Raw genomic sequence first — 23,979 nt, 5'->3', positions numbered from 1 at the left:
AGCACTCTTGGATTTAGCCCCTCAGCGATAATCCTAGATGCTGTATGTTGGATGTGGCCTTTCAGAGAAGGATAACATGACACTGGGTAAGTGCTTAGCAGTGTGGATCTTCCCTCACAAGTCATGATCTAAAAGATGTATCTTAGTACTTCAGAGAGGTGGTTTTTGAATAGCTGTTATTAACACCCACTATGTGCTCAGCTGGCACCAGTATGGATGCAGCACAAATGCTTAGAACTCTGCATTTTGAAGTATGGCAATATGAGACAAAAATATATTCTGGTCTCCAGGCCTTATTTATAAAGCCTAGAGAAAAGTTGAGTTTGGTCTTTCGGCCTGACTGCTTGAGTTATGACAGACAAGGAAGAGTCAGCAGTGAATGTAAGGCACTAGAGGTTTCTGGGACACCTGCACATCTCAAACACCAAATTTAAACCTTTGCCATTATTGAGGTGTCCAATAAGATGACATATGAATAAGACAATTATTTTGTCACCTCTTCTTTTAACTGTCACTTATATTACTACTCATTGCAGAGGTACCTAGATGAGGTACAAAACACCTTTTGTATTCTGAACAGCTGATAAATACCTTGGGCATAAAAAGTGTTTGATCATTATGAATTCACATGCCATTCATTGCAACACACCGATGAAAGGAATTCACTTTACATTCAGGCAGCTGTCATGGGTCTGCCAGAGGTGCTATGTTCTAATTTAGTGCTAGTCAATGGGCATAATAAAGGTATTACTCATTAAATCCTGAGCATACTATGTTTGTGTATCCTATACTGCAACCTAAGCACAGGGCAGATGTAAATAGCTTCACACTGACATTAATATGCTATAATTTCACAGCATCTCTATGCATCATGAAGATAAACTGGCAGAACAATGAATTAAATTGCATTCTACTTTTGATAGAAACTGAGCTTGATATTACACTTTCACCTAACTTGAATCTACCTGATTAGCATTACAGCATTAAAGCTGTTCTAAGATAAATTTGGTTTCCTCATGTTTCTCATATTTGTAAATTGCATTGTGCTGCTCAGATACCCAGCCATCTAATCAGACTGTAATATATACAAAGATTTGTTATATCTTTAATAAAATAGCTAAGCAAGAAAGAACATGATACATATGCTACAGTGTTCTGAAAATCCTATATTTTAAGCTCACATTAAAAAAATGAAATAAGAAATGGACTTTATGACATGCTCTTCATGTACTAAATTCAAATTATTTTATACCCATGAAAAAAAAATTATATATAATATAGAATTATATATCATTCAGGAGTCAAGTAACCACTAAAGTACACTACCTGTATTCCAAGTTGTGAATGAACACGAGCAGAAGATCCATTCAAAAGCTGACTGTCCGTATGTGGTCAAGGAATTATGACTAATTAAAACACAAACTGAATTAATGGTTAATACAGACTTACTACATCCATGGGGCTCACCATGACAAGTTTTTGTGGGCCTTCTGATGGACAGGACTCCAAAACAACTGATGCTTGTGTTTGCCTTACCAAGGTGTTTTCACACCATTATCCCAGGAAGATCCTACTTATCTACAAGACCATAAGCTCTGTGACAACAGCATCTGATAACCAGACGAGACCACAAGTTCCGCTTGGTCTGGCACACATAACTGACCATGAGACCAGTGCGGACACCAGTCAAACATGCCTTGACCATGGCAGCTGAATGGGGAAGTGTTACTATGTTTGGATTGGAAAAGTGATAAAATTCAGAGGTAACAGGGAGAGCTGGAAGCTTCCCCACCAATCAAGACCTTGAGGATCAGTGAGACATCACCTGGACCCATGGTGGTAACTGTTTTCACTTTTTCTACCCCTTGATTTTTCTTCTTCCTTTTCTGTATTGCTAACTTTTCCTCATGCACATGTAATCAAAATAAAATTCAAGTGTCTTTCTCAAACCAATTACTTGCTTCCTTTTTGGTATCCTTCAGGGGATCCATAAAGGAACCATTATTTTCACAGGAGCGGATTGACACTATCGGTTAGAGGGAGCATTCAGACAAAAACATATTGTGTATACCCAAACAAAACTGGGAGGAATTTAAGTCTCTACATCCCATGAGGGCAATCAGACAGCTTCTTCTCTAGCATTGTCCCACCATCAAAACTCATGTCAGCTATCTCCCTGCACAATATGAAGGTTTCTACTAGGAAGCAATGTACGAACTGTCTGTTCTGGACAGCTGAACACCAATCACAGGCTGCTGTGATGCCTGCCTCCCTGGGAGATCTTTTTCCAGGTGTGCTCATGGATAACTCACACCAGGAACAATGAAATGGAGCAAAGCAGAGTTACATTCTCTTTCACCAAAATCTCAGCTGAGGATCAAGGTCTGGGCTCTTAAAATCATAGAATCATGAAATCATTCAAGTTGGAAAAGACCGTTGAGGTGATCACATCCCAACCATGACCCCTACTCTACAAAGCTCACTACTAAACCATATCCCCAAGCACCAGATCTAAACAACCTTTAAACACATCCAGGGAGAGTAACTCAACCTCCTCCCTGGACAGGGTGTTCCAACACTTGGCTACTCTTTCAGTGAAAAAATGTTTCCTAATGTCTATCTTAAACCTACCCTGGTACTGCTTAGGACTGTTCACCCTTGTTCTATCAATAGTTAGCTGGGAGAAGTGACCAACACTTACCTCTCTGTATTGTGCTTTCAGGTACATGTAGAGGGGCAATAAGGTCTCCCCTCACCCTCATCTCCCTCAGATTAAACAGCTGCAGTTCCTTCAGCCACTCTTCATAAGTCTCTAGGCTCTTCACTGGCTTAGTTGCTCTTATTTGCACCCACTACAACTTCTTTGCACCCACTACAACTTCTTTGCACCCACTACAACTTCTTTTCTTGTGATAAATCTTGCTAATGCTACAAAATGAAAGCTGAGTTTCATTCCCATCTCACCCTGCAGGTGAAGTTCGAGGGGAGTACTTTCCAAGCCTTATTACTACTTGAACAACTAAGCTGTTGGATAATGCACAAGGTGAGCATTCCCCTCCTGAAGCTGTTCTGCTAAGCAGACAAAAATGTAAGTATCTGTGGGAACCGAGGAAGGGAGTCAGCTAGAACACATCCCTGTGTACCCTTGATGCAAGAAGGCTGAGGTTAGAAACACAGTAAAGTGGCATGCTCGCCTTGAGTAACATTTGTATAGAAGCACAGTAAATCTAGAACAAAGAACTGAGAGTCGTCTGTGCCAAGATAGCCAACACCTCACTGTTATCCAATAAGGATGTTAAAAACAATACAGTATCCAATCATTGCATTCTACAACCTGCAGAATTACCACAATCTGCAGAGTGGCAGCAATCTGTAGAGTGCTGTTATAGCAATCAATGGCTTCTGCTTTGGCTACAATGTCCACTTATTCTTGTATTGCTGTTATTTTGTCCATCACTAACTAATATATACAAGTTGCTGTTATTCTGTCCATCACTAACTAATATATACAAGTGACAAGTATCCTAAGTATCCTTGAGACAAATTCAAGCAACTGAATCATAGTGGGCTTCTACAACCTAAGAATTATCATACTTTTCTGCAGTTTGCCTGTGTGGGACACAGTAACTCAAAATTACATAGCCAGTAACTCTCCCATCATTTCCATTTAAACTTGATTTTTCGGTTGAGGTGGTTTTTTTTGTTTGTGTTATTTTAAAATCTGGTTATTTTTATTCTGGAAAAAAATAATGGCAAAGCACAGAGAGATTTGTGGGGTATTCCTGAGATCAGGATGCTTTAGACATAGGAAATCCTGAACCCACTCTTAATGTAAGTAGTGGTGTATCATACTTTTAACATCAGGCACTTCCAGTTTCCTTCTCTGAAAGTCTTTGTTTTCATTGATTTCCTCCTGAGCTACCAGAGATGGTTTCAAGTAGTGCAGTCTGAAGGCCAGTGCCTTCTGACCATTGAAGATGGGAAAAAGTCATCCTAATTAGTTACTCATTTGCCTAAAAGCAGCTGGGAATTTAATTAGTTCTGTAACTTGTTAGTTTTGATGGATATCTGCCCTCTGCCACGGAGCAGCTGTTATCTTGCCTCCAGCTGCTTGTTGCAAATCAGCAGCTCCCCAACTTTTTGGAGCCAGCATCACTGCTGGCTGCCTTGACTTGCCCTTCTGACTGAGCAATACTTCCTTGATGGCTTTCACCAGGGCTGGAAGCTGCTGTCATCATCTCTGCATCTTCTCTGCTTCTCTCCAGACAATGAAATCCTGCTGCAGCCTTGCCTTGAAGTGCTGCAGAGGTCTGCTGGTGCCCTGGTCTTCTCCCAGCTGACTCATTCTCTTGCTTTTATATTTAATGCTAAAATGTTAGCACAGAGATCTGTGCTAACAAGCTCACTGGAGCTTATGAGAGTGGGGTCAACCCTGCTTTTCACTACAACTTGTCCCCATTGGAACCCCTCTGTCATAGATCAACAGCTCTGAATACGCTGCTTCGAGTGTGGACATGGTACACACAGATAGAGAGCTGTGTATTATCAGCTCAAGCAAAGTGATTTCTCTCATGAAAATGAATAGAGAATAAAAATACAATTTTAAAATATATATACATATATACTCACATGTATTTTTGTTCCACATGAAGATATATATATATATATATTTTTTTTTTATTATTATTAATTATTTTACTGAAATGAAAACCAGAAGGAAAAAAAAGGTTTTAATGAAGTGCTTAATATGATCCAAAGCAAAGTTTTGATTTATTTTTGCTGTGTAATCCTTTAAAATATGTTTAGCTAAATTAAAAATAAATTTTATTTGAAAGGTTCTATTTTAAATGAGTTTTTTTATTTTCCTTTTTTTTTTTTATGTATCAGACTTGTTCATATTCTAATCATTTTGCTACTCTTTTAAAGCAGCTGTCTACAACTACCTAAAGGGAGGCTGTAGCCAGGTGGGGGTTGGCCTCTTCTCCCAGGCAACCAGCAACAGAACAAGGGGACACAGTCTCAAGTTCTGCCAGGGAAAGTCTAGGCTGGATGTTCGTAAGAAGTTCTTGACAGAGAGAGTGATTTGCATTGGAATGGGCTGCCCAGGGAGGTGGTGGAGACACCGTCCCTGGAGGTGTTCAAGGAAAGCCTGGCTGAGGCACTTAGTGCCGTGGTCTAGTTGTCTGGCAAGGGCTGGGTGCTAGGTTGGACTGGATGATCTTGGAGGTCTCTTCCAACCTGGTTGATTCTATGATTCTATGATTCTAAAGCTCTGTTTTCAGAAAACAAACCATTCACAATAACATTGGCTCATTTTGTCATTAACTGTTTCCCCTCCTTACTTTTCCTTTAGTGGACTTGTAAAATAGAATGTCTTGGAAACAAACTTCATTGACTTCCAAATGAATGTCATGATAAACGGAGACATTCCATGGAATTTGCTTAAGAAATGTCTTTTTTTACAAGTCTGTATGTGAAAAGGGATTAAAAACTGGAACAAAAGGGTCTTGCAATTTTTGTATGTTTCTGTAACATTAAAAAACAAGAGATGCAATCTGCTGTCAAATAACTACAACTACCTGAGGGGAGGTTGTAGCCAGGAGGAAGTTGCTCTCTTCTCTCAGGTGGACAGCACCAGAACAAGAGGACACAGCCTCAGGCTGCGCCAGGGGAAATTTAGGCTGGAGGTGAGGAGAAAGTTCTTCACTGAGAGAGTCATTGGACACTGGAATGGGCTGCCCGGGGAGGTGGTGGAGTCGCCATCCCTGGAGCTGTTCAAGGCAGGATTGGACGTGGCACTTGGTGCCATGGTCTAGCCTTGAGCTCTGTGGTAAAGGGTTGGACTTGATGATCTGTGAGGTCTCTTCCAACCTTGTTGATACTGTGATAATCAGCACTTACTCATCTAGCTCTATATATTATAATTACTATACTATGTATTTGTTATATGACAGGCATTAAATTGGGAATTAATTTGGCTAGATGCTCAACGTTTTCATACGACACTGTTAGGCATATCAAAACTTTCTTAGGAATAAAGAAGAACCTTCTCTTAGGATAATTGATAGTATAAACACAGCATAACCACCTTCTGCTCAACTGCTTTCTTCCTTGAACTTTTTTAAAGATCCAAAATTTGCCCTTGTCATCCACAGCAAAGAAAATAAAAAGCATTTAAAGGCATTTTACTGGAGTGACTGTGCTCACAAAGTCGTTTTTCACAGATTATATCAGACCACATACTAATAACATATGCACGCTCACTACCAACTTGTCTGGGACAAATGATAATTGTGATGCTCTGTAATGCATCACTTTCACACTGTTTAAGGGTTTATTATCTGGGGAATGTTCATGGCTACTGCAAGGGGAATCAGATCTTACACTGAATTTTTTGAACTCTCATATTTAACCAATGTTTCTGTTGTATTGCAGTTAAAGGCATTCTCAAAATTAAATGCAAAGTAATGCAAACCTATTATACCTGGACTGTTTCCTTCACATTTTGCTGAATCTCCTTTAAAGCTTGAGGGCATTTTCATATTTCACCCTTGAAAAAGTATTAAATCCACAAGAATCTAAATCCTGCTAGTATGGCCAACTGTGACCCAGCATAAGATTTTTTTGTTTAGTGAGATAATAATTTCAGGTGGCAAAGATGTTGATATCAGTCATTTGAACAGTATGCATTCAGCTTCAGCACATTTTTGGGTGCTCTTACTCGACTACATTTTATTTATACTAATTTATTAGTAAGTCTCATATTGGTGAACCGGTAAAGTTTCAAACTACATCAGTAGAAATGCAACAATTTCCCCCCCTGTATGTTTGATGATTTGGTTGAAATGTACAATTAAGAAGCTAATGTCTGAAGCTGGATCAGCCTTCACTGAAACTGGTATGCTGGCATTTTTTTACACAATACAAAGTTCTTCAGTGCTGCTGGAAAAATGGCTCCATATGAGTATTTTTTGAGGAAGCACAGTCAGATTGGACAGAAAGGGATGGAAAAAAGTGAAGGGCTATGTCCACAGAGCAAAATGCAATGCCCTGAAGAGGTGCTGCTGATCTTCAGCTCCAGAAAAGTACCCACACCAAACTGTTCTGAGAACCTGCACTCCTCTTTAGTTATCTGTATTTAGTTATTGAGCACAGAATTATCACAGGTTGGAAGAGACCTCACAGATCATCAAGTCCAACCCTTTACCACAGAGCTCAAGGCTAGACCATGGCACCAAGTGCCACGTCCAATCCTGCCTTGAACAGCTCCAGGGACGGCGACTCCACCACCTCCCCGGGCAGCCCATTCCAGTGTCCAATGACTCTCTCAGTGAAGAACTTTCTCCTCACCTCCAGCCTAAATTTCCCCTGGCGTAGCTTGAGGCTGTGTCCTCTTGTTCTGGTGCTGGCCACCTGAGAGAAGAGAGCAACCTCCTCCTGGCCACAACCACCCCTCAGGTAGTTGTAGACAGCAATAAGGTCACCCCTGAGCCTCCTCTTCTGCAGGCTAACCAATCCCAGCTCCCTCAGCCTCTCCTCGTAGGGCTGTGCTCAAGGCCTCTCACCAGCCTCGTCGCCCTTCTCTGGACACGCTCAAGCATCTCAATATCCTTCTTAAATTGAGGGGCCCAGAACTGAACACAGTACTCAAGGTGTGGTCTAACCAGTGCAGAGTACAGGGGCAGAATGACCTCCCTGCTCCTGCTGACCACACCATTCCTGATGCAGGACAGGATGCCATTGGCTCTCTTGGCTACCTGGACACACTGCTGGCCCAGGTGGCCACATTATGCTGCAATGATCTGCTATAAAAGACCAGGAAACCTTGGTACAGTCTAAACAAATACTAACATATGACACACAGGCAAATAATCTAAATGGAGACCTCAAAGGTTGGGTGCTCATTGAAAATATTTGTGTTGTGAATAGCGAAATTCTTTCTTTGTCTAGTTACCCCAAAGCTCAAGAATATAAAAGAAGATTTTCTTTTATATTTCCCATTAATAAATCTATATAATTATATCACAGTTATCTGAATAATTCTTTCCCCCAAAAAAAAAATTTACAAGAACTAAAATAACATTTAAAGCCCTAAATTTTAACTTTTTATTAGCCTGAAGTGAATCAGCAGTATTTCTTTTTAGAGCCTTCAAAAACAGGTTTCACTAAGAGTCCTGGGCACTGAAAATACAGGTCTGTTTGAAAATTTTCTCAGGCAAAAAGAGAAGCATTGTTAAGGATCAGAAATCTGTCAGCAACAATTACAGACGGGAAAGATTTCTGAGCAGGCTTAATGTTTGTCACCAAAATAGTTACACAGAAGCCATGTAGAAAAGTGTCAGAATCGTATAGCTCTAGTAAGAGGCAAAAAATTCCTATGAAACGTGAGAACAAAGCACAGATATGGTTCCATACCTGTGCAGTGATTTGAAAACTATAACCTGGAAATGAAGTAATCTGAAACTTTTCCAGAATTATTCCACATCAATATACTTTTCCCTACTTTGTTAATTCTCTTTGTCTGTTCTGGTACTCAGTCCTGAACTCAAATGCAAACAGCAATAGGAAAGTAACTTTCTGTCCATAGAGAAGATGATAAACTCTGGGGTGGTGTTGTTATTTGTTCCATTTAAGAAGAAGCCTTTGGTATATCTTTCACATTCTCCACACATCCACACAAAAAGACAAAAAAGGATCAGCCAGCTCTGTAGGTGTAATTGAATGCTCATTTCCTTTAGGCATCTCCACTTCCATAACAATTTTTAAATCTAACAATTTTATATATTAAACATCTTTCTTTTCCCTTTTGGGCTTCAAATGTGATGCATGCAAAGATGAGATACTTTTATAATTTGTAAAATGAATATATTAATAACAGGATTTTTCAATCAATTTCTTCCTCTGTTTCTCATGTAAGCATGCCTTTTCAGAAAAAGTAGCCTCATTGCTAACAAAAGTAAGTTTCAGATAACAAAGAGTCAGTCCTTTGGAGGAAGTTCTTCATAGAGAGAAAGATATTTGCCATTGGAATGGGCTGCCCAGGGAGGTGGTGGAGTCACCATCCCTGGAGGTGTTCAAGAAAAGACTGGATGGGGCACTTAGTGCCACAGTCTAGTTGGTTGGACAGGGCTGTGCAATAGGTTGGAGTGGATGATCTTGGAGGTCTCTTCCAACCTGGGTGATTCTATGATTCTTTTAAACTACTGATATGTGAAAATAGAATAAACGAAAACAACAATTCTATGAAGGAGAAGAAGAAAACTTGGTCTCATAAGAGTGATGTTTTCTGGAATGGATATCTGTGTGCATGCATACATATGCTTATATTCATTATTTTGTTCAGGTATTCTACACTTTAAAGCATAGGCAAACAAAAAAATACTTGTGACTCTAACTAACACTTTATTAAAATGATGTGTCTTCTGTCATGTATCTTTTCCAGTTGTTGTTGCTTCATGTGTATATCCATCATAAAGCTAGATTGCCCAAAATATTTGATGCTTCTGAATTAAAAGAATTTTATAAGAACAAATATACTTCTTTTAAAAACAATTTGATTTACCTGTTCTGACAATTCAAGAGTTAGGACTTCAGTTATAATAACCCAGTGGTAGACAGAACTAAGAGAGGTCTTTCCTACTTTGATGTTAAGACATTTCCTACATCAACATTATCTAGGTATATGAGTAATCTCAAGGCTTTCCAAGTTCACAAAGTTTTATTTACTGAAATGTGGACTGCTTTGTACTTTCAGATACACACTGTCAGCTCTCCTCTAACATAGTATTTGTCTGAGTATATGGAAAGATTACTGATGGGTATGTTGAAAGGTTAGGAGACAGTTTCAGTTGAACTTCATGACAGTGCAGTTCTTTTCCATTAGCACTAGCAGCTTCATTCTAAACATCTTTCTCCCATGTATATGCAAAGACATGCTATGTAATAACCTAGCCTAACATAATGCTTAACATGAGTCAAGAACTCACCTACTCACTAGAAACAGCATGACATACATTTAATTATCTATCCCAGCACTTAATTTGTACTGATACTGAAATTGTAACAAGAAATGCAATTTCCCGAGTCACATAGTTTTGAAAATTAAGAAATACAATGGTGAATACTGAAAAACAATCACGTTCTTAAGGATAAAACAGAGAAGATAATTGTCATAACTGATGGTAAAACTTCAGTGCATTCCCCAGTTTCATTTGGAATGCCATTAAATTGTTAGTTTCTCTTTTATTTTCATTTTTTGTCTACAGACAGCTCTACAAGAGTGCAGAAACACTGCCTGCAGACAACATCTGCCTGAACAAGGATATGCACAATGATAAGCAATGTTCCTCAAAGTCTCTATTCTGAGAAGCTGGAAGAGTTTTGAAAAGTTTTTTTCCCCTCCATTGATGCATTAGCCTCAAATAAATTAGATAGAGACAGCCGAGTAACAAAAAGGGCAGAGAGGCCTTTAGGAAAGGAGCAATCAACTAATGTCCAAATTTTTGACTACTCAGCTTATGCTAAAGATGTGAGTGTAAAACAATCTCACACTTCCTCCATTGCCTTCTCTGCGCTCAGACCCTCACACAGACTGCTCCATGTGTGGTTGCAAATAAGAATGGCATGCCCATCATTTTAATTTTAGTGAGATAGGATTCCATTCTTACTTTCAATAAACAAGGTGAATCGAGGAGCAAATAATCCAGAAATACCTATTTTCTAACTAAATGTGTGATAAATGCATCTTGTCTGACAAGTGAGCGCTGATTTTTGGTTTCACACTTAAAGTTGCAAATTAAATGAGAGGTGAACGTTAACAATGATCTCACTGGGCATCACTTTATAGCTCTGTATTAGTTTTGAATTTGTGTTTGCAGCAATCACAGCTGAGCCCTAGAGAAGCCCATGGATTCGACAGGATCATTTTGACTATAAGCTATAAGCTAGTTCTGCTATGGAAATTTAAAAGACACTTTACACACTGCAGTCTGAATTCTGTGTTATTTAACATGTCAAAGGGCTAAAAGAAGAATGTCAGGCTTGATACTGGAATGTGTACTTAGCCTGATACAAAGAATATCCTCCATGTAAAGAGAGAATTGATTCATAATCAAACTTTAGAGATCTGACTGATGGACTAGACTGGGCCTTCATCAAGCTTTAAATTCTGAAGCAAATGATTGAAGAAAACCTTTCACTGAAACAAAATGTGCAAGGTGTGTATATGTTAGCTCCTTTAAACATCAAGTATTCTGATACCTGATATTAAGAACACTGCTGAGAGTTACAAGACAGTTCTGAAAAGTTTAGATTTAGCTACGACATTTATATTCAACCTACTTACGTGAGAGAAGTATTGAATTTAATGAAATGTTTGACAATCAGCATTCATCAGTATCCGACAGTAAAATCTCTGCTATGTGAGACTGTAAAGTAGCATTAGTTTATACAGAATGAATACTGCAATGTGGTAGTTGAGAAGGAAAAGAATATCATAACATACTAGTGTCAAAAAGTGAGAAAATTTGAGACTGTGACTATTGCAATTATGAAAGCTACTCTGGAGGAAAAAAATCTATATATGTATGTGGAAAATATTAAACTGGCACATGCACTATTGTTATTAAGGTATATTTGGACCCCTTGCAGATCTACAGAACCAAAGACTTGTGTGCTATTGCATCACGTACCATTAACTTAGGCAATTTTTATTTGTTATCTACAAATTGCCAACATAGCTTTCAGTTTTCTATGCATCACAAGAAAGAAAAAAAAGTGTTATCACTACCCAACCCTAAGCAAAATGCTGAGGTTACCCTCAGAGCAAGAGACAGATTTCTCCTAATTTGAGATTCTGCCCTGAACTGATGTCCATAAAGGGGACACAGTCTCAAGTTGTGCTAGGGAAAGTCTAGGCTGGATGTTAGGAGGAAGTTCTTCCCAGAGAGAGTGATTGGCATTGGAATGGGCTGCCCAGGGAGGTGGTGGAGGCACCGTCTCTGGGAGTGTTCAAGAAAAGACTGGATGGGGCACTTAGTGCCATGGTCTAGTTGACTGGCTAGGGCTGGGTGCTAGGTTGGAGTGGATGATCTTGGAGGTGTCTTCCAACCTGGTTGATTCTATGATTCTATGATTCTAAAACCTTTCCCTCTGCGCTGAGCATTCTGTCTGGCTAAGGTTTTTGTTTAGGTGCCTTAAACATCTAACATAAAATATGTAGTATCCTTAGAGGCTTGTCCTGGCATTACTACAGTCTACAAGAAAGAAATGTATTCAGCATGGGAAGATATGCTCAGAAGGTGGAAGTTAAACTCCACAGGAAATCCCAAGAAGCAGTAAAGCACAGTGGCTTGCAACAAAGCAATGGATTGCCACTATACAGGCTGTCATACAGCAATGGATACAATTCAGGCTGTCATGAAAATGTGGGAGCAGATATGGGGAGAAGAGGATTAGTGTTGACTCTGTGTGCATGCATTTCATCCACTTGGAGACTAACTCAATACTTATTGATGACAAAAGGTTCTGTATCCGAACTTATTAGTATAAAACCTAGAGGAAGTTTTGCAGTCATCAGTAGCTAGAGGTTCAGGCTACAGTCTACCCCTAAGAAATGTTATATTCATTCTCATCAGCTGTGCTTATTTTGACTGTCACATTTATTTTAAGCCTTTCCTTTAATCAGTAAGAAATTTACTTACACTTACTCAGTAGGATCCCTTAAACGAGTCCTAATCATTCATTTTAATATTTAAAATAACTTACTGAGTTTATATGTTAATCTTGAATGGAAAGATTGCACAATTTTAACTCTAGCCAGTTCTCTGTAAAAAAAAATAAATAAAAAGAAGTGAAGATATTGAAATAATTTACTTGTCATCAAAAATATGATCTTAATGTGAGGCATTTTTGTTGTTACAGAGGATTAAAATAATTGTTCAGTGAGAACTTTAAAAAAATCAGAAGTAAATACCCATGGGTTATAGATCATAGACTCATAGAATGGCTTAGGTTGGAAGAGACCTTCAGAGATCATCTATGTCAATCTGCCTGCTGTGAGCAGGAATGTCTCAACAGGACTCAGCTGCTCAAGGCCTCATCCAATCTGAGTTTGAAAACCTCCAGGGAGGGGACATTCACAACCACTCTGGGCAACCTATGCCAGAGTCTCACCACCCTTGTACTGAAGAACTTCTTCCTAAGATCCAGCCTCAACCTACTCTCCTTCACCTCATAGTGTTCAATTTTGGACCCCTCACTACAAAAAAGACATTGAGTTGCTGCAGCATATCCAGAAGAGGGGAACAAAGGTGGTGTAGGATCCAGAGTCTTATGAGGACTGACTGAGGGAACTGGGATTGTTTATTCTGAAGAAGGCTGTGAAGAGACCTCATCGTCCTCTACAACTACCCAAAAGGAGGTTGCAGTGAGGTCAAGGTCAGTCTCTTTCCCCCAGTATAAGGTGGTTGAATGCAAGAGAATGGTCTGGAATCGTGCCAGGGGACATTTACATTGGATGTTAGAAAACATGTTTTCACTGGATGAGTTATCAAACACTGGAGTAGACTTCCCATGGAGCTGATTGAATTGCCATGCCTTGAGATGTTTTAAAGGCAGGTAGGTGTGCTGCTAGGAGACATGGTTTAGCACCAGACTTGGAAGAGTTAGATAGTCTTGGACTCAATGTTCCTAAAGGTCTTTTCCAAACAAAACAATTCCATGAGTCTAAGACAGGGCTCTTGGGACACCTTACTGTGGCACTTCTGCACATAAAAGTGAGCCATGAAAAAGCTGGGAACTGTCTTCTTAGCAAGGTCTGTTGCACTCAAAGGTCACAAGATCACAGGGACCCAAGGAGATCATCAAGTACAACTCCCCCTGTCAAAGCAGGACCATACAATCCAGCCCAGGTCACAGAGGAATGAGTGCAGAGAGGCCTCGAAAGTCTCCAGAGGAGGAGACTCCACAGCTTCTCTGGGGAGCTCATTCCAGTGCTTTGTGACCCTTACAGTAAAGAAGTTCCCCCCTTGTGTTAAGGTGGAACCTCCTGTGCTGCAGTTTACATCCCTTGCTCCTTGTCCTATCCCAGAGAGGAAGTGAGAAGATCCTGTCCCCCTTGTCCTGACCCCCAGCCCTCAGATATTTATAAGCATTTACCAAATCCCCTCTCAGTCTTCTCTTCTCCAGACTAAAACGCCCCAGGTCCCTCAGCTTCTCCTCATAAAGCATGTGCTCCAGCACTCTAATCATCCTTGTAGCCCTCTGCTGGACCCTCTCCAGTAGATCCATGTCCCTCTTTAACTGAAGAGCCCAATACTGAATGCAGTACTCAGGATGAGGTCTCACCAGGGCTGAGTAGACAGGGAAGAGAACCTCCCTTGATCTGTTGGCCACACTCTTAATGCACCCCAGGATCTCATTGGCCTTCTTGGCCACAAGGGCACATTGTTGTCACATGGATAACTTTTTATCCACCAGGACTCCCAGGTCCCTCTCCACAGGACTGCTCTCCAGCAGCTCACCTTCCAACCTGTACAAAGGTAATGGTTTTAAACCAAGGGTAGATTTAGACCAGATATATGGAAGAAAATGTTTACAATGAGGGTGGTAAAACACTGGCCCAGATTGCCCAGAGAGGTGGTAGGGGCCTTATCCCTGAAAACATTCAAGGTCAAGTTGGATGAGATTTCAGGGAGTTGGACTAGATGACCTCCAAAGGTCACTTCCAACCCAAACTGTCTTATGATTCTGTGATTTCATACTCAGCTGTTGCTTAAAAAGAGATTTAAATACAAATGGTAACAGCATCAGCTAAAAATGCCCCTGTCACATAGAGTTACATTTCCTTTTCATCTGTGACTGGATAAATTTATCACACATATGCTATCTCTTGACCTAAACAATAAACATCTGGAAGGAAGGAGTCTTAAATTGTTCAGACTCTAGAAAAAAAAATAGGCATTTTACTGTAATTGATTGTGCTACTGAGATTAGAACTGTTGAAATCAGAATTTAAGCCTTCATTTATCAGAAAAAAAGCTAGTGAGGTGGAAAGGAACTAAGTAATTACCTCAACAACTCATCTGTCAAACCTTTCACTATTCTTCAAGGTTTTACTGAATGGAGACTCCAATGCACAGCAAAGAGTAATTGCAACATGAAAAAGTGATGCTCATTTTGGTGGATGTGCATTTTCCAGGACTGTGATTTTTAAGCTCTCATTCCATATTTAGTTTTCTCCTTTGTCTTTGATTGTTATCCTAAAGCATTTAATCAAAACAGACTTGGATACTACATGAATTAAAAGACACCCCAAATACAGCGAAATCATCACCAGCAATCAATGTTGCAATGTAATGACAGTAAACTTCTCTCCCATATTTAAGTTTTCTGAAACTCAAACTAGAAAGCAAATACAAAGAAAAGTGAGATACAAGATAAAAGGAACATCTTAAAAATAATTATTTAAGGGGTTCTCAAATATAACTAAGATAATTTTTAAATAGTTCATATTTGATTAAATGGAATAAGAATTCATGCTAATTATAAATTTACTTCTGTCCTAGAAAGGCTGCTTGAGTAGAAGGTGTTGAAAATTTCATTGTATAGATTACAGACTAAAGATTTACTCAAGAACTTGGCCCTTGAGATGGCAAATCGAGGCATCCAAGTTTCAGATTGTGACCTATAATCCCATCACTGTTGTTAAATATCATTCTGCTTTGCATGTCCTAAACCCCTGTCTTCAGTCAATGAGACTAGAATCCTTATTGGTACTACTGGAACATGCTCATTACATACCAGTGAGATCAGCCTTTTTCTAAAACAAGTATTGGGTTGCATGCTTCTGAAAAGACCTTTAGGCTCTTTTAAGAAAGATAGTAATGCTTCCTACTCCAAAAGAACCAGAAATTCCTTTCAAACTAGAATAGTGCCCTCAGTTGAAGAAAAGAGATGACCAAGGCCTGTACATGGACAGGAAAAGAGCAGTTGTCATTCCTCCAATTCTTTTTGTCTTACTAGCAAAATCCTAGACACATGATTTCAGTTGAGTAACAAGGTTCCTTCCTGTCTATATGCCCACAGGAGGGAACCTCACTGCTCCAGATACTATAAATAGTAATCAGTGCAGCTTATAATGTGTTGGCCTCAAAGACCTTTACTGGATTAAGCTATGGATAGTCAGGCATTAATGTATAGGAAGTTCTTCCCAGAGAGAGTGATTTCCCATTGGAATGGGCTGCCCATGGAGGTGGTGGAGGCACCGTCCCTGGAGGTGTTCAAGAAAAGACTGGATGAAGCACTTACTGCCATGGTCTATTTGACTGGCTAGGGCTGGGTGCTAGGTTGGACTGGATGATCTTGGATGTCTCTTCCAACCTGGTTGAATCTATGATTCTATGATTATATGTGGCCACAAATCTGTTAAATTAAAGCAAGTAAGCCAATGTGCTGGTTGCACATCATCTTGATAGCCACTATAAAACAGTCTCCTCAGTGACACCCTAATTCAAAGTAAATCCTGAGTTATCATGCATGAATGCTTTGTTGCTCTCCTGAATTAATATCAGGCAGGTCAAAGTATCCTCCAGTAACTAGATTCAAATAGCAGTGATTTTGAAACAAACAAGCAAACAAATTAAAATAGAAATAGACATCCCAACACAGTGCAAGGCATTGAATGGACCAGGCAGAAGTTTGGTCAGCACTGGTTTTTGCCAATCAAGAAAGTGTACCTCTCTGTCTCAAACACCGGACACTCTCTATGTCGCATTTAGTTTACAATGCCTCATCACTTGGCTGTTATCAACTATCAACCAGCTTTTCAGCTATGTAAAATAACACATGTTTTTAATATCCATCTTTACAATGAAAAATTCAGGGCCATTTGAAATACTTATTCTTAAAATAAAGAAATGAAAGTGATAGATGTAAGACTCCCAGCAGATGGCCTGGACCTTGAGCAGACAGCTGAAGATCAGAAAATCATTTATGCTCCTGTACTTTCAACGTTTTTATTTTAACATTTCACAGAGGTCAGGCTTTGGAGAAACCAGCATGTCTGCCTCTGAGGCCCCTAGACAGATTGCCTTTTGAAAATCAATCTTATGTCTTCTTCTTTTTGCTGATTTCCAAACCATATGCTGACTACCGTCACACATCTCTCCATAACAACATGAGCAACGAACAGCTATAGCTTGAGTCTGCTTTTATGGAGCCAAAATTGGCATAGACTGTATGGCTCAGGGGTGACCTTACTGTTGTCTACAACTACCTGAGGGGTGGTTGTGGCCAGGAGGAGGTTGCTCTCTTCTCTCAGGTGGCCAGCGCCAGAACGAGAGGACACAGCCTCAGGCTGCGCCAGGGGAGGTTTAGGCTGGAGGTGAGGAGAAAGCTCTTCACTGAGAGAGTCATTGGACACTGGAATGGGCTGCCCGGGGAGGTGGTGGAGTCGCCGTCCCTGGGGCACTTTAAGGCAAGGTTGGACGTGGCACTTGGTGCCATGGTCTAGCCTTGAGCTCTGTGGTAAAGGGTTGGACTCGATGATCTGTGAGGTCTCTTCCAACCCTGATGATACTATGATACTATGATACTATGATACCTACCTGCACACCCAATAAAGCACCAAAAAGTGAATCCTAGTCAGATTGAAACAAAGTATTAATATCTGTGGGTCTTCTCCCCTTTGTACTGCTGCAGAGACGCACTACAAAGGGCTTTCCCTGTGGTATCACAGGGCTAGCTTGACTATTAGAACAGCAGAGAAATATTATTATATGTTTATAGGTTTGGAGTTGAAACTTCATATATTTAATCATTGGCATTATAAGTCTTCAGGCATCAAATACATACAAGTTGTTCTGAACACAGCATTGAATCCCCCCAAAACGAGAGTCAGAGGAATTACTCGCTTGGGTTTTGAATGATTTGTAAAAGCATCTCGAGTTGCAATTTTAATTCAGTTCATAATTTTAATAGATACTTGTTGATTTTAACCATAAAACTGTTGTGTAATAGTTGCATAAAGAGCATTATTTAATTCTGGCAAGATTTGGCAGAAGTGATGAAGGGGAGGTGGAAGAAAACAGTGGTTTTGAAAGGTCACAGCTGGCAAGGTTTCCTCTTGTTTTACACATGGATTGTGAAGTTTGCATCCCGGAGCCCAAGTAATGAATGCGATTCCTGCAAATGACTGGTTTCAGCATATGCTGAAGTAGGCCAGGAAGAAAAATTGCTCCATCAAGTGACCTGGACAGCTTTGCCCTACTTCAACACAAAGACAGCTGCTTCTATCCAAAATGGTTTGGGTTTTGGTTTTGTCCAGTTGAAGGGGGTTTTGCTTCTCTCGCAGTGCTCAGCCAGCTAGGGTAACTCAGACACTCCTTCAGAGAAATGAGAAAGCATCTTGAACAAAAAGTGGTGCAGAATAAAAGAAAGGAAGTAAACAAACAAGAGAAGGTATTTTTTTTTTTTATATTCCATCACTCTTTCACTCAACCATGCAGTACAACAGCATTTTTATAAATGACTCCCTCAAAGAACTAAGTCAACTCTGTCAGATCAACAAAAAAATAATCTTCCCTAAAAAATTTTACTTAGGGTTATACTTGCTCCATAACTTCTTCAAAAAAACTCATCATTCAAATCCTCATTTAATTAATCAAAACAGGGCCTTAGTAATATACAGATGTCAACAGAAACAGAAACTAAAATCTTTTCTCTCTTTTGTCAATTTTATCTCACTAATTCACTTTCTTCCATACAGCACTGGTATTTGTGTTTCACTTCTGATTTAATCCCATCTTTCTTTTACAGGCTGACAAGTTTTTGGTGGCATAAAGGAAGAACACAAAGGTCACTCTGGTACCTAATTCACTCTTTGTTCACTAAGTAAAAGCAATATTGAAAAGTGTGTTTTGCCTCTAGTGCCATTTTAACATTGATCAATTTGAAGAAACAAAAATTCCTTTCACAAAGTCTCACTGAGAACATTTTGTTTTGAAGGACCTGCAGAACTCACACTCATAAAGAAGTAATCCTTTGTTTTCAGTCTTTACGTAGTTTTCTTTGAATTCTTAAGGTTTTTCATTAGACATATGTGGATGGGAGAAACAAAAAAATCTGGTGGCAGATTTAAGGTTGAAATGTGTATTTTCTAATAAATTTTACATAGATTATTAAAGAAACACAATCTTTAGCACAACCTATTTTTCCAGCAACACCTTCTTCAATATAAAGCATGCATAAGTTGAGTTATTCTCCTGAAACATTGTTCCTTAATATATACCTTCCAGTAAGAGAGCAAATTCTATTATGTTTAATGTTAAAGACATATGATCACAGAACCACAGAAAGTTGTTAGAGGTTGGAAAGGACCTCCAAGTGTCATTGAGTCCAACCATTCTGTCAAAAGCAGGATCACCTAGGGTAGTCCATACAGGAATGCATCCAGATGGGTTTTGAAAATCTCCAGATAATAGAATCATAGAATCAACCAGGTTGGAAGAGACCTCCAAGATCATCCAGTCCAGCCTAGCACCCAGCCCTAGCCACTCAACTAGACCATGGCACTAAGTGCCTCATCCAGTCTTTCCTTGAACACCTCCAGGGACAGTGCCTCCACCACCTCCCTGGGCAGCCCATTCCAATGGCAATCACTCTCTCTGTCAAGAACTTCCCCTAACATCCAGCCTAGACTTCCCCCAGCACAACTTGAGAAGGAGACTCCACAACCTCTCTGGGCAGCCTGACAGTGCTCTGTCACCTTCACTGTAAAGAAGCCTATCCTCGTGTTGAGACAACATCTTCTATCTTCAGATTTGTTTCCTCCAGAGGCAATTTCATTAGTGATGTCATGACTCAAAGAACTAGAGGACTGCTTGGAGGATGCTCTAAGATAAACACACAGACCGACCCAAAGCAGCAGAGCTCACACACACCTCTTCCACAGAACATGTTAGATTTCCAGCTGCCTGGCAGGAAGAAAGTCCTGTCATGTAAGTAAAAAGGATACTGTAATTTTCACTAAATATCAGGCATGCCTCTGAAACAAGCCTCTGAAGGAGTCTATGCATTTTCTGGTTTGTTTATTCACCTCCCCAGTTACTAATTTGATTTCCTTTTTCATTAGATCTTCTCAGTCTAGCATTGGTGACTGCTATTAGAGCTGATTAATAAAGTTAAAGAGTGATAGAAAATATAAGAAATTATAAACCATCAAGAGAACTGCATATTTTTGTTATTTTTGACAAATGACAAATCCACCCATTTAGAAACAGTGCTTTCATTATCTTCTATCAAATTTTATTGATACAGAATAATTCTCTAGAGGATAACAGAAAATTAGCAACACTAGCATTTAATAAAACTATTAATCACAACAGAAAGCTTCCATGTAAGATCTTATTTTCTGTTGCTTGCTGTTTCTACTGAGATCAAATTCTAATCTCAGGTAAGCTGAAGTGAACTGTTATGGAGGGACTCTATTTTGCCAGCAGAGACAATACTCATTCACATTCCTGAACATGAAAAATGAGGTTTTGCCCATTTTGCTTAAAATGAAATTACAGGGCAACAAAACAACAGGAAGATTAAAGGAGAGTGGATCCATCTCAGATGGTACATTGCTGTTTTAGTCCTCTAAATCTCCAAGTTTCCATATATATATATATATATATATACATATATATATATATATATATCTCACAGTATCACAGTATCACCAATCACCAATGTTGGAAGAGACCTCATAGATCATCAAGTCCAACCCTTTACCACAGAGCTCAAGCCTAGATCACACACACACACATATATATAGAATCATAGAATCATAGAATCAACCAGGTTGGAAGACACCTCCAAGATCATCCAGTCCAACCTATCATCCAGCCCTATCCAGTCAACTAGACCATGGCACTAAGTGCCTCAGCCAGGCTTTTCTTGAAGACCCCCAGGGACGGTGCCTCCACCACCTCCCTGGGCAGCCCATTCCAATAGCAAATCACTCTCTCTGGGAAGAACTTCTTCCTAATATCCAGCCTATACCTACCCTGGCACAACTTGAGACTGTGTCCCCTTGTTCTATTGCTGGTTGCCTGGGAGAAGAGGCCACCCCCCACCTCTATCTCCAACTAATAGAGGCTTAAGCAGCCTCTGGGTGGCTTAAGCAGCCTCTGGATGGGTTAAGCAGATGAGTGCTTTTTCATACCTGTTAGCAGCTCCTCAGTGACATTTAACAGCAAGCAGTGACACTGCAACTCCCTTGACTTTAAATGCAGCTGACTCTTAACTTCTTCATCTGAAACCAGTTTCTGAAAGCATCCTGCAACACTTAATAATGAGGTGTATTGCTAATGACCACAGTATTTTTTTTTTCATCCAGTTTAAGCCCAATTATTTTGACAATTATGCTTTTCTTCAGTGAAAAAATGAAAGACTATTCAGAATAGGGCCTGGTGCTGTATTATTTAAAAATAGGTTTTCTATCTGTCTCTATTGACATATCATGCTACCAATTTTTCCCTTTCACAAATGTCACTACAGCAAATGAATTGTCAGCTTGTCACAGTGAATAAGAAAGTTCTTTCCTGTGTCCCTGGACTTCGACATAGTACAGTGATAGCAATGCACAGACTGAACATTTTGAGATCCTTTCTAAAATGGGAGTTACCACCATGATAAAAGCAAATAATTTACACTTCACATGCATTTTTTAAGTGCTTCAACCCATTAGGGTTTTTTTTCTGCTCAATTTAAGAAATACTCCTTTTCACCTAATGCTTTATCCTTACAGCACCTTGTTTTCTGCCACAGTGAGAGTCCCACAGATACCTGGGCTAGTTTGAAGCAGGGTAGAGCTGGCGGAGTCTAATCTGGGTATTTCTAAAGTGTGGGGGGTGGGGAACACCCAAACCATCACAACACCTAATTTATGGTGCTGTGCACCTCTGTCACTGGATTACATGTCAGGCACTGCAAGCTCCTGCTACCTCTGGGTGTGACCTTCACTGAGCCTGAGCCTTTCCACAGGCAGGATGCAGACAGGGATGCAGAGAGACTGGCAAGGAAACCTGATGGTGCATGGGCCTGCATGGTTGCACTGCACCATGACGGTTACTGATGTGCATGGGACATGCTTGGGGTTGTTTAGGCTTGAGAAGGCTAAGAGGGAGTCTTGGCAGTATCTATCAACATCTGAGGAGTGGGTGTCAAGATGAAGGTGATAGTCTTTTCAGTGGTGCCCAGTGCTAGGCCAAGGAACAACAGGTATAAGAGCTTCCACCTCCATGTGAGGAAATGCTTCTTTCCTTTGGGCGTTATGGAGCACTTGAGCAGGCTGCCCAGAGTGGCTGTGGAGTCTCCTTCTCTGGTGGCTTTCAAAACTCACCTGAGTGGATTCCTATGAGGCCTGTCCCAGGCGATCCTGCTTTGGCGAGGAGGTTGGGCTCGCTGATCTCTGGAGGTCCCTTCCAACCCCTAACATTCTGTGCTTTTGTGATTCTATGGCAGCGCCTAGTCCTGGCTATCATTCTCACTGCCCTCCCAAGCCACTCAGCAGCAGGAGCTAACACATGCTGATGGGGTGAGTTAGGGTTCTGTGGCAGACAGAGGCCCAAGGACTGAGATCAAAGGTTAAACGGGTTTTTGCTGCCATCTCTTGATAAATCACGGGAAAAGGCAGCAGGAGCTGACAGAGCGTAAAGACAACACCCGCTGGGCTGGGGCAGGCATTTAGCGTGTGCAGGTGGGGATGAGTTTACCTTCTGGGTGGACAGAGCACTAACAAGTTGTCAGGAGCGTTTGACAAATGAGCATCATAGCTGCACTAGGAGATAGGTTCATTATAAATAAACCCCATCCTTATTCTCTGACTCAGGGCTGCAAAAGTCTGGGAGAGAAAAATGATTTCTGCCTTTGAGGGAATGAGTAATCACCTAACGACACAGTTTCTGTGTACTATGGAGAGACCCTTCCATTGTAAAACTAGGCTTGAAACGTGGCCTCTGTCATTATAAGAGATGCTAGGTCCTGGTGAGACCCAGGTTCAGTGGATGTAGATCTCCACAAGACCACATGTTCCTGTCAAATGTCAGTGATAGAGACATTCCTGTGGCTAGGCTATTCAGCCAACTCCCCACAACCTCATGTATTACAGTATCACAGTATCATCAGGGTTGGAAGAGACCTCACAGATCATCAAGTCCAGCCCTTTACCACAGAGCTCAAGGCTAGACCATGGCACCAAGTGCCACGTCCAACCTTGCCTTGAAGTGCCCCAGGGACGGCGACTCCACCACCTCCCCGGGCAGCCCATTCCAGTGTCCAATGACTCTCTCAGTGAAGAACTTTCTCCTCACCTCAAGCCTAAATCTCCCCTGGCACAGCCTGAGGCTGTGTCCTCTCGTTCTGGTGCTGGCCACCTGAGAGAAGAGAGCAACCTCCTCCTGGCCACAACCACCCCTCAGGTAGTTGTAGACAGCAATAAGGTCACCCCTGAGCCTCCTCTTCTCCAGGCTAAACAATCCCAGCTCCCTCAGCCGCTTCCCTCTGGTGCCTACAGAGCTCCCATGTTCTTGGCTAGATAAATCCTCCTTGTTCATACATGTGGATTATCCACGCTAGGAAACACCCCCCTGCAACTCTGCAGATCAGGCCTCAGAAACAATGACATCTGAATAACCACAGTTTAGCTTCATGGATCTGCAGAACAGTAGCGGTTGGAAGTGATCTCTGGAGATCACTTAGTCTAACCTCACTACTAAAGCAGTGACCTAGATCAGGCTGCACAGGAACAAGTCCAGAGAGGTTTCGGATATCTCCAAAGAAGACTTCAAAATCTCTCTGGGCAGCCTGTTCCAGTGCTCCGTTACCCTCAAAGGAAAAAAAGTTGTCCTTATGTTCAGATGGGACCTCCTGTGTTCCAGTTTGTGCTTGTTGCCCCTTGTCCTGTCACTGTGAACCACTAAAAAGAGTCTTGTC

General features: G+C 40.6%; 1 long non-coding RNA gene across 1 annotated transcript; it reads left to right on the top strand.

The window, feature by feature from the left end:
• Positions 1–18,999, top strand: LOC135175078 (uncharacterized). Its single transcript, XR_010302218.1, has 4 exons — positions 1–86; positions 1,541–1,839; positions 2,972–3,043; positions 18,817–18,999. It is a non-coding gene; the product is annotated as an uncharacterized LOC135175078 (long non-coding RNA).
• The last annotated feature ends 4,980 nt before the right edge of the window (positions 19,000–23,979 follow it).

Source organism: Pogoniulus pusillus, chromosome 4 (genome assembly GCF_015220805.1).
Source record: "Pogoniulus pusillus isolate bPogPus1 chromosome 4, bPogPus1.pri, whole genome shotgun sequence".
NCBI lineage: Eukaryota > Metazoa > Chordata > Aves > Piciformes > Lybiidae > Pogoniulus > Pogoniulus pusillus.
The sequence above is the reverse complement of the archived record's forward strand: the minus strand, read 5'-3'. Positions and strand labels throughout refer to the sequence as shown.